Genomic DNA, 11,132 nt, shown 5'->3' on the forward strand with positions numbered 1-11,132 from the left:
TCATTGCCCCTATAAGATTTCCTGTGCAGGTTTTGGTCAATAGATTCTTCCAGTCCAGATTACTCATAAATATGCTCCAAACTACTCTCTATCTTCTAAAGTCTCTTATCTGTTGATGTTCCCACTCTTCTTTTTGATTCTTTAATGAATGTATTCTCCTATTTGCTTCTTTACTAATATTTCAGTAGAATTCTGGGAAGAATAGGAGCTAAATCCCTTCACCCAGTTGGTCACAGTGGAGCAGAACCACTGTATCTATCTACAAGACAGTTAATGGATGCTTGTCATTAATGGTTGGAGGTGAATGTGATTGTATTAGTTTCCTATCGTTGTCACACAAATTACCATAAACTAAGCTTAAAACAACAGAAATTTATTATCTTACAGTTGTGGAAGTCAGTTCAAAATAGGTCTCACTAGGCTGAAATTAAGGTGTCAGCAGAGCCCATTCTTTTCTGGAGGCTCTAGGGGAGAAGGCATGTCTAGACTCATGCAAGTTGTTGGCAAAATCCATGTCTTTCTGTTGCAGATTGAGATTTCCATTTCTTGCTGGCTGTCAACTGAAGGCTGGTCCCAGCTTCTAGACACCACTCACATGTCTCAGCTCATGGCCCTCTCCCTCCATCTTAAACCCAGTAACTGCAGATCAAGTCCCACTCATGCTTCAAATCTCACCTGCCTCTTCATGTGTCATCACATCTCTCACTGACTCTTTAGTCTTGTCCTCTGTTTTTAAGAATTCACCCCAATTATTAAGTATAATCTCATTATTTTAAGGTCAGCTGATTAGCAATTTTAATTTCATGTGCACCCTGAATTTTCTTTTGCCCTGTAAATTTACATATTCACAGATTCCAGATATTAGGATGGCCTCTTTGTGAGGCCATCATTCTGCCTTCCACAGTGGTCAATATCCATTGCCATTTAGCAGGAAAGGCAATTGTACAATTCTACAGTTTTGGAACTGTAGTTCCCGGACCAGGAATCCTAAACACTAGACCACAGAGGCCAGCGGCTAGGACCTGGATCCCCCGTTCTTGCCTGCCTTGTCAAGAAAAAATTCTGGCAAGGAGGCAGAAGGTAAAGAGAAAAGTAAAAAGTTTATTGGAAAAGCAAAGTACATGAGGAAAGACACACAGGCGAACTCAGAGAGTCGCACCTTTGGGAAGTTTAAATCCTTTATAAACGGGCAGTTTTCTGGGTCTTTGTCTTCCTTCTGGCCAATCATCTTGCTTTGTCCCCCCTGGCTAGTCTGTCTCAGGACCCTTCCCTTAGGTGCACATGCACTTCTCAGCCGAGATGGATCTCGATGCAAAGGAGTCTGGGGGAAGCAAGACTCGTTATGGCCTGGTGTTGTCCCCTGACTTTTGACCCCCGAGGAGCCTTTCTGTGCATGTGTAGTTCTTCCCTTGCCCCAAGGAGGGGGGAAGAGGAAAGCCCTTGATCCTTTACTCAAACAAGGTTTTGCCCCCTCTTTCTTTCTGCCATGACTGTTACATTAAGGCATCCATAAGAGACAAAGCCTGGCTATTTACTCTGTCTCTGTTGTTGCTTCCATTTCAGAGAGTAAACTGGAGGCTGATTTTAAATGTTTAACCTGGAGACCATCTATCTCCTGTCTCAGGAAATGCAAACAGGAGACTAGTTGTAAGTGTCTGGCCTGAAGCCCACCTTTTCCTGCCCCATGAAATGTAAGCAGAAGGGCAGTTGTAAATGTCTAACCTGGGGCCCATCTATCTCCTGCCTCAATAGGATTTCAGTAAGGTGGTGAAGAAGGTGAGGAATATACTTGACCAAGCAGAGCAATGTATTATGTAGGTGGCAATGAAAATGAAAGCATAGAACATTAATTCTTAATCATAGAGGTAGAATAAATAACTGGGAACAGGATGTCCTATGTCTTGGACATTTTACTTATAAATAACTAAAATATTCTTATAGCAGAATTTATAAATTTGTCTCATTTACAAATTAAGGCAGATAGTTACCTCAAAGAAATGTATACTACTAAGACTAAAAGTAGGCATGGAAAAAATTAATTTGGTAAGCTTTGCAAAGATATTTCTGGTTAAACTGAATAGATGAACCCTGAGATTTCAAATATGTTTCCTTAGAGAGTCAATATATGTATGAAGATAGTGAAAATAACAGTTTACTGGAGTATATTGAAAATGATAATTTTGTTATACAAAATTTAACCATCCCCTAAAATAATAAAATCTTTATTTCCACATTTGCAGTATGATAAAGCCAAGTGTCATATTCTGTGAAGCAGTGAATATCATTTTTTCCATCATAAGGGAAAAAGACATTTTTCCACAGAAAAATACCTCCATTAACAAATTTTGAGAATTTCATTGCTAATACATACAGCACAGAATGGAAGGAAACTTGGCAAATGAAATTTCATAGTGGTCTGTAGATGAATTTTTCTATTTTACATGGCATAGGGAAAAATATACTTTTAAAATGTCCATTTACTGTTGTTATACTATCATTTGTGTTAGTAAATAAGTTTGCAGTTATATTACATATTTCCAACTCTGTATAAACTGTTTCACTAATCAATTCTTGCTTCTAATACCAGATAAAGTAAAGCTAAAGGATAGGTTCAGACTTTCATTTAAAGGTTGACCATCTGCCAATGCTACTGTACCATGCAGACAAAAACAAATAAATAAGCATGTTCTATATTTTACTGATGAGCATATAGGTGAATACAATTCACCCGTAGTGCTAAGTTCACTATATATAGTGCCTATTGAGGTGTCACGTTGCTAAGAAATGTACCTTTAACATGTTTAAATACACTCATAAACATTGAAAGCTGATCTGAATATAAATTTGCTAGTATTTTCTACAAATTGCAGATCTCAAGATGTAATCAAAATAAAAAGTGATTGTACCTCACCAGGTTGAAATATGTACTTAATGCTCATATTTACAGTTCACAATCATAAAAGTTACTCAAAGTAGATTTCAAACATCTTTAGGAATGCTAATTTTATTTAATAAAATTTTTCTGTGTAATTTCTTTGTTCAGATGGACTTTCTAGGTAATATTACTTTTTAATGACTATAATATCATCTTGACATCAAAAGATGGTTGTGGGTTTATAAGCATTTTTATAATGTCAGAATTTTAATATTTTAATTGTGAATCCTTAATAACATGAATTCATTCTGTGCTAACTCTGACATCTTTTCTTTTACAAGGGAATACGTAATTTTATTTTAGGCAGAACAGAGTCAGTATTTATTCTCTTAAAATTACCATTTGTTTCACTTTTATGGCTCTTATAAAGAGTGTTAGATAAATTGAGAAAACTCTGTTTGTTCTAGGACTTTATCAGGAAGAGAATAATGACTAAGTCTCTCTCCTTTTTTCTTTCTACCTGCATTTTCTGAAGACTTCTCTTATGTGTCATCTAAAAAAAATAACAAAATTAAAATCCTGTGAGAAATCTCATTCTTTTTTGTTTTATAACCTTAGATTTTCAACTATAGTGGACCCTCACTATATCTTTGCAAATTGCTCTATTTCTAAAAACCACCTTTATGCATAATTTGCACCAGAAAATGAATATATAAATCACTGCACACAAATGTTTTGTGTTTATGAGTCACTTTGTGGGTGGCCCTGTAAGACAAAGAACTAAAAATAACACCCGCAGCAAAATGACAAATTATTATATGACATGCAAATTTGGGGTCACTCATAATTAGTGATAAGTGAAAAAGTCAAATGTGTGAATGCTTGAGAATAATTTATTAGGCATAATTTCCCAACATAAAAATTTATAACTGTTAATACTATTTGTAAAATCTAAAGAGAAGTCAAGTGAAATGGAAAAGAATTAAGTAGAAGGGAGGGAGCTGGGAAATTTGGGTCAGTCAGAGAAATGTAGTAGTATAATGTGATATACCAGGAAGGTCTGAGGTCTATTAGAGATTAGACAAAAGTTCTGATTCTTCCACATCACATCTTCTCTTAAGCCTCATTAATCCTTTCATTAAATGAAATGTTGTACTCAACCCTTTTGTGCCACATCCCTGACAGAACCTTAATGAACTAAGAGCCCATCAAGACAAGAGCAGGAGAGTGTCAATCCTAGAATGAGACTTAAGGACTCATGCATTTAAAGTTTGGGAAGAAGAACTAGGTCTTGAAATATCCTAGCCATTGCTGTTAGCTTGTTTTTTGTGTTAAGCTCTCTTTTTATTACTCTGACTGCCTTTCTGCTCTGTCTCCTTCAGAACACACCTCCTCTGACTTTTGACTTTGCCTTTTCTCAAAGCCACCACACATAGAAGATGTATTTCATGGCTACTGGTGTGTTGTCTGTGTTAATAACTTCTATTCACCCATCCAGGTCTACTCATCACCCTTCTCTACCCAGTCCTGTGCCCTAGGAGGGTGACCTGCATAAACTATATCTGTGAACTCCTCTGTCCCCTGGCTTTCAGTTGTTTTCAGCTAAGGGGAGATTTACTGTGAGAATGGACAGAAGGGAGAGGATGAGCTTGAAATACCAATCCTCCCATGTGTCCCCCATAGCACAAATTCTCCACAGAGGCAATAATAACCTTGTAGAGGGTGAAAATTGGTACATAAGGGCAAAAAAATATTTAGCTAGTTACAATGGTTTGTGGCTGTCTAAAGGGCCACAGTACAGAAACAGATATACACTAAATCTGTACTAGTAAACTTTCATGTGGGAGAAGTGATTAGGTATAAAATGTATGTAAAGGATCCTTGGGGCAGGGAAAGTGACACCCTGTCCTATACAGTCAGTATACCCTGGCTGCATTCTCCAGCTCGAGGTAACAGCTGTTCTGAGACATGGGCTAGGTAGGAAAGAGAGATAGTGGGAGAGAATAGAGAAGCTCTCTTAATTAACTTTAACCACTGAGAAGAGAAAAAAAGAGAACTAAGTCTTCAAAAGAAGAATGGGAAGGCCTCTCTTTTTCCTTGTTTCTCTAACCTCAGTAACTAACACCTAATCTTATTTTAATGCGAACACTTTCCCCCAGATCAAACCTTTGCTTATAAATCAATTAACATCAGATTTCCTGATCCCTTACATAAACAATGAGGGAGTGTTAATAAAACTGAATTTATGTAGAATGTGTTGCAACTTACATAGCTCTTTCAATAACATGTGCTTATTTTATTCTCAAAATTACTTCATATTAACATTTATAGATGAGGACTAGACACAGATCACTTATGTAACCCAACCAAGATAATAGTTAGTAAATTGCAGTACTAAGACTCAAATATTTTTTTAAAATAGATTTTGTGATTTTTCCATTTCAACAAGTTAAATCCAAATAATCCTCAGATGAATCATTATGTTCTTAAATTAGTTCTTTATCTTAAATGTTAGATTCTTAAGGTGTTGCAGAAGAGACGGAGGACAATGCCTGTCTTTTTAGGAATTTTTAAAAGATACACTGTTGAAATATAAATATTTTATACATTATGGATATAAAAGCAGATATGAGTAGAGAAAATTAATGACTCCAGTATAACAGTAGAGACTTGACTATATAATAATTCATAAAAAAATACCCAACTAATCAAAGTGCAGAGAAAAAAATATATTAAAATCAAGAGGTGTGAAGGAAATGTTCAATCTAAGAGATTTTAATGAAAACCCAGCATAGCTTTTAACTCCTTAAGGAATGAGAACTCTATAGAACAAGTGGCTTGAGCACATACCACTAAAATATTTTGATGAATGAAATCTATTTGGGAAATGAGATGACAAGGAAGCAAAGTAAACACATAGGAGACAACTTTGGTTGAAAAGATATATGTTTGCAAGTAGCAAAATATTTTAATAATATAAAGGATTAACACTAATCAGCAGGATGTTAACAAATATATCAGGGGAAGGAATTACAAAGAAAGGAAGCAAGCTTACTAAAAAATGAGGACAAGCATGAAATCAATTATGTCCTATGACACTGAAATTGTTTTTTTTTTTTTATTTTTCTTTAACAAGGAAAACGAAGAGGAATTTTTGCAATTTAGAAATAATGAAGATCTTGCCAAAGTAACAAGTGATAATAAGCATGATAAGGAATTTAGGTATTCTGGACACATACATCAGCAGCCAAAAATGACTGGCTGGTCAGAGGTGAAAAGCAATTAGACGGAGTTTGTTGGGTTCCTTGCAAACCTCATTGTTAAAAGCTAGTGGATATCTTTGGAAAGAATTTGTTGAAAAGAATTTTTCACTGCTGAAGAGAAAGGTCAAGGAGCCAAAGCAGAGGAAATGACCATCTGGAAGATATATTGTTAACTATTAGCAAAATAATGGTTTCACCACTACAGGAGAAAAACTATGTATTAGAAAAAAATGTTCCCAAGAAAAATGAATAACAGCACATTATCAAGATAAAAAAAATCCTATTCAGAATTATCTTTTCTATAGAATTATCTAGAAAATGTCTGGTATTTCAACATTCATAGTATTTCCATGCAGCCTTCCTGAACGTTTTATTGGACAAAATGAATTTGATTTAGATGGAATGTGGTCAAGAGAAATCAAAGCTTTCTGAATGTCTGTAGTAAAGATTATAAGATGAAAATATATCAGATATTTTTCATACAAGCTATTTGAATTTATCAGTGGAAAAAACATAGTACTCAATTTTTAACCAAGCTGCTTTAGCAAAATTAAATTAAAGGTTTCTAGTATTGAAGATAGAAATTAGATTAGAAATTCAATTAGATTGAATTAGAAATATTCAATACAATAGTTTTTGAGTCAAAGTTATTTTTTAAAAAATAAGTGCATTTGTTTCCATTCATAGCTTGACAATTCTTGAATATGTTTATCAGTTGGCTGAAGTAAGTTTCAATTGTTAGATGTACATGAGGGAAAAAGTTCAACAAGTATGAATTTTAAATTTATGTTCATTCTTTTTAATAGCTATGTAATATTCTACAGTATCATTTACTTAGTTATTTTAAGTAGGGACATGTAAGTTATCTGGAACATAATTATAGTAGTGTTTATTTCGATAATTGTTTATTCATATCAGTTCATCAAGACTGTCTTTGAAGGAGTTACTATTTGAAAAAAAAAATCCCATGTCAAAACACTTTTATCTATAAAACAATTACATGCATGGATTTCTCTCTTTACTACTTGCATCTCCCCGACATACACACAGACACACACAAACTCACTCACACACACATACACCTCAGAGAACCAAGGGCAACAGTGTGTTAAAATATCAAGAAATAGAAAGAGAAAGAGAAAGGGGCAGAGAACTTATTTGAAGAAACAATAGCTGAAAACTTTCCTAAACTGGGAAAGGAAACAACATCCAGGTCCAAGAAGCACAGAGAATCCCAAACAAGATAAACCCAAAGAAGTCCACAGCAAGACATTCTAATTAAAATGGCAAAAGTTAAAGATCAAGAGAGAATCTTAAAAACAGCAAGAGAAAGCAACTATTTTGGTAAAGTGGAACTCCCATAAGGCTATCAGCTGACTTTTCAGGAGAAATTTTGCAGGCCAGAAGGCAGTGGAATAATATAATAAAAGTAATGAAAAAAAAATCTATAAGAAGAATGTTCTACTCAGCAAGGCCATCATACAGCTCTGAAGAAAAGAAAGAATTTTACAGACAAACAAAAGTTGAAACAGCTCATCTCCATTAAACTGGATTGACAAGAGATGTTAAAGGAACTTCACTAAGCATAAATGACTGCAACTAGAAATGTGAAAATTATGAAAAGAAAAAAATCTCATTGGCAAACATATAGTAAAGGTAGTAGGAAAACCACTTAGGAAGCTAGTAGGAAAGTTAAAAGACAAAGTATTAACAGCAAAATCATCTAAATCCATAATAAGTAGTTAAGGGATACACAAAACATTAAAATATGAAGTAAAAAACATTAAACATAGGGAGGTGGAGAGTAAAAATGCAGGGTTGTTAGAGTTGTTCAACCTTAAGAAACAATTACCTGAAAATAATCAAGTATATATAATTATATATAAAATTTACATATATAATTATATATAATGAGTAAATTGTATATAATTTACATACATAATTTTTATATATAATCTATATATAATTATATATATAAATTATATATATAATTTTTGAATCATTTATAAATTTTTATGTATAAATTATATATAATAAAGTAAATTACATATTACACTATAATTTAACATATAATAATATATTATAAATAATATAAAATATTACATATAACTATATGTAATATATATTTTAATGTAATAATATATATTATGTATATTATACATATTGCATAATGTCATATATGTTATATATTATGTACATTATAATGTAATAATTATATATTATATATTAATATATATTATATTATAAATATTGATAATAAAAATAATAAAAATTAAACATACACTAAAATTAGATATTATATATTAATAGATATTATATATACTATAACATATTATATATATTATATATTACATATTATAATATATAATATGTAATATATATAACATAATAATATTATATAATATTGTATATTATGAAATATAATATGTAAACATTATATTTATAATATATTAATAAATAATATATTAATAAATAATATACATAATATATAATATGATACTATATATTTTAAAAACTATATTACCTACAATATATTATATATAATACATAATAATGTATAATATAGTATATAATATATATACTATATTATATAAAACATATTGTATTTATAATATTTATATATAAATATACATTATATATAAAATGTTATTTTATGTATGTGTAATATATATTAAATATTATGCTATATATAATATATCATTAAACTTATATATTATATTTAATATATAATATAATATGATATATAATTATACATAAAATAATATAATTATATTGTATAACATATAATAATATATAATCATATGTTATATGAAATATTTAATGTTTTATATAATAAATATAATATATATAATTATGTAATTAAAATAATATTATTTTCGTATATATAGTATACTATTATTTTAGTATATATAGTATAGTATATAATTATAATTATAAATAATATATTATAATAATATATTATAAATAATATGTACTATATTATTCATATATTATATCATATATAATATAATTATATATAATAAAAATATATTTAAATATTTTAAATTAATATATATAATATATATCATATATGTGCATCATATATGTATATATAAAATATACATATATAATATACATAATATATGTACATAATATATTATGTACATAATAATATTGACATTATATAGGCATAATATATATTATGTATTATATTATATATAATTATATATAATATATATAAATATAATTATATATAGTTGTATAATACAATTATGTGTATATATACATAATTATTTTAAGTTGATGATATACATACACACACACACACACACACACACACACACACACACACACATATATGCTTGTATATATGAATTTCCTGGTAACCACAAACCAAAAACCTGTAACAGATACATAAAAAAATAAAGGAAAAATAATACAAACATAGCACTAAAGAAAGTCATCAAATCACAAGGGGAGAGAACAAGAGAAGTTAGAAACAGAGAAGAACTACAAAAACAACCAGAAAGCAAGTAACAAAATGAAAATAAGTACATACCTAATGAATAATTAAATGTAAATGGATTAAATACTCCAATCCAAAGATAGAGGGTAGCTGAATGGCTACAAAAACTAGACCCATATATATGCTACCAGAGACTCTTCAATCTAAAGACACATGGGAGACTTACCTGGCAGTCCAGTGGTTAAGATCCACACTTCCAATGCAGGAAGCACGGGTTCGATCCCTGGTCGGGGAACTAAGATCCTACCTGCCATGTGGCACGACCAAAGGAAAAAAAAAAGACACACAGACTGAAAGTGAAGGATGGAAAATGGTATTCCATGCAAAAGGAAAGGAAAGAAAGCTAGGGTAGGAATATTGATATTAGGCAAAATAGACTTTAAAAAAGAAGGATTATGATAAGACACAAAAGACATTACATAATGTTAACTGTTTTACATATATATAATAAACAATGTTTTATATATATATATATATATATATATATATATATATATACTTTTGCAGGCTAAATAATACATGACTAAACAACCAATCAGTCACTGAAGAAATCAAAAAGGAAATTAAAAATACCTAGAGATGAATAAAAACAAAAACGTAATGATCCAAAATCTGTGGGATGCAGCAAAAGCACGTCTAAGAGAGAAGGTTATTGTGATACAAGCCTACCACAAGAAACAAGAAAAATCTCAAATAAACTACCTAAGCTTACACCTAAAGGAACTAGAAAATTAAGAACAAACCAAATATAAGTTAGTAGAAGGAAAGAAGTCATAAAGATCAGAGCAGAATTAAATGAAATAGCAACTAAAAAAAAAAATAGAGTGACTCCCCTGGCAGTCCAGTTGTTGAGACTTTGCTTTCCAATACAGGGGGTGTGGGTTCAATCTCTGATTGGGGAACTAAAGTCCCACATGCCTTGCGGCCAGAAACCCAAAACATAAAACAGAAGCAATATTGTAACAAGTTCAATAAAGACTTAAAAAAATAGAAAAGATCAAGGAAACTAATAGCTTTTTCTTTGAAAAGATAAACAAAACTGATAAACTTTTAGCCAGACTCATCAAGAAAAAAAGATTGAGAACCCAAATACAATTAGAAATGAAAGAGAAGTTACAACCAACACCACAGAAATACAAAGTATCATAAGAGATTATGACAAACAGTTATATGCCAATAAAATGGATAACCAAGAAGAAAGAGATAAATTCTTACAAATGCCCAATCCCCTAAGACTGAATCAGTAATAAATACACAATATGAACAGAATTAAACTGAGTTAGAAAATAAAACAAAACAAAACAAAAAAAACTCCCAACAAATGAAAGCCCAGGACCAGAAAGCATCACAGGTGAATTCTACCAAACATTTAAAGAAAAGTTAACACTTATCCTTCTCAAACTATTCCAAAAAAATTGCAGAGGAAGGAAAACTTCTGAACTCATTCTACTAGGCCAGAATTTACATCTTATCTGATAACAAAACCAGA

This window comes from Physeter macrocephalus, chromosome 13 (assembly GCF_002837175.3).
Source record: "Physeter macrocephalus isolate SW-GA chromosome 13, ASM283717v5, whole genome shotgun sequence".
Taxonomy (NCBI): domain Eukaryota; kingdom Metazoa; phylum Chordata; class Mammalia; order Artiodactyla; family Physeteridae; genus Physeter; species Physeter macrocephalus.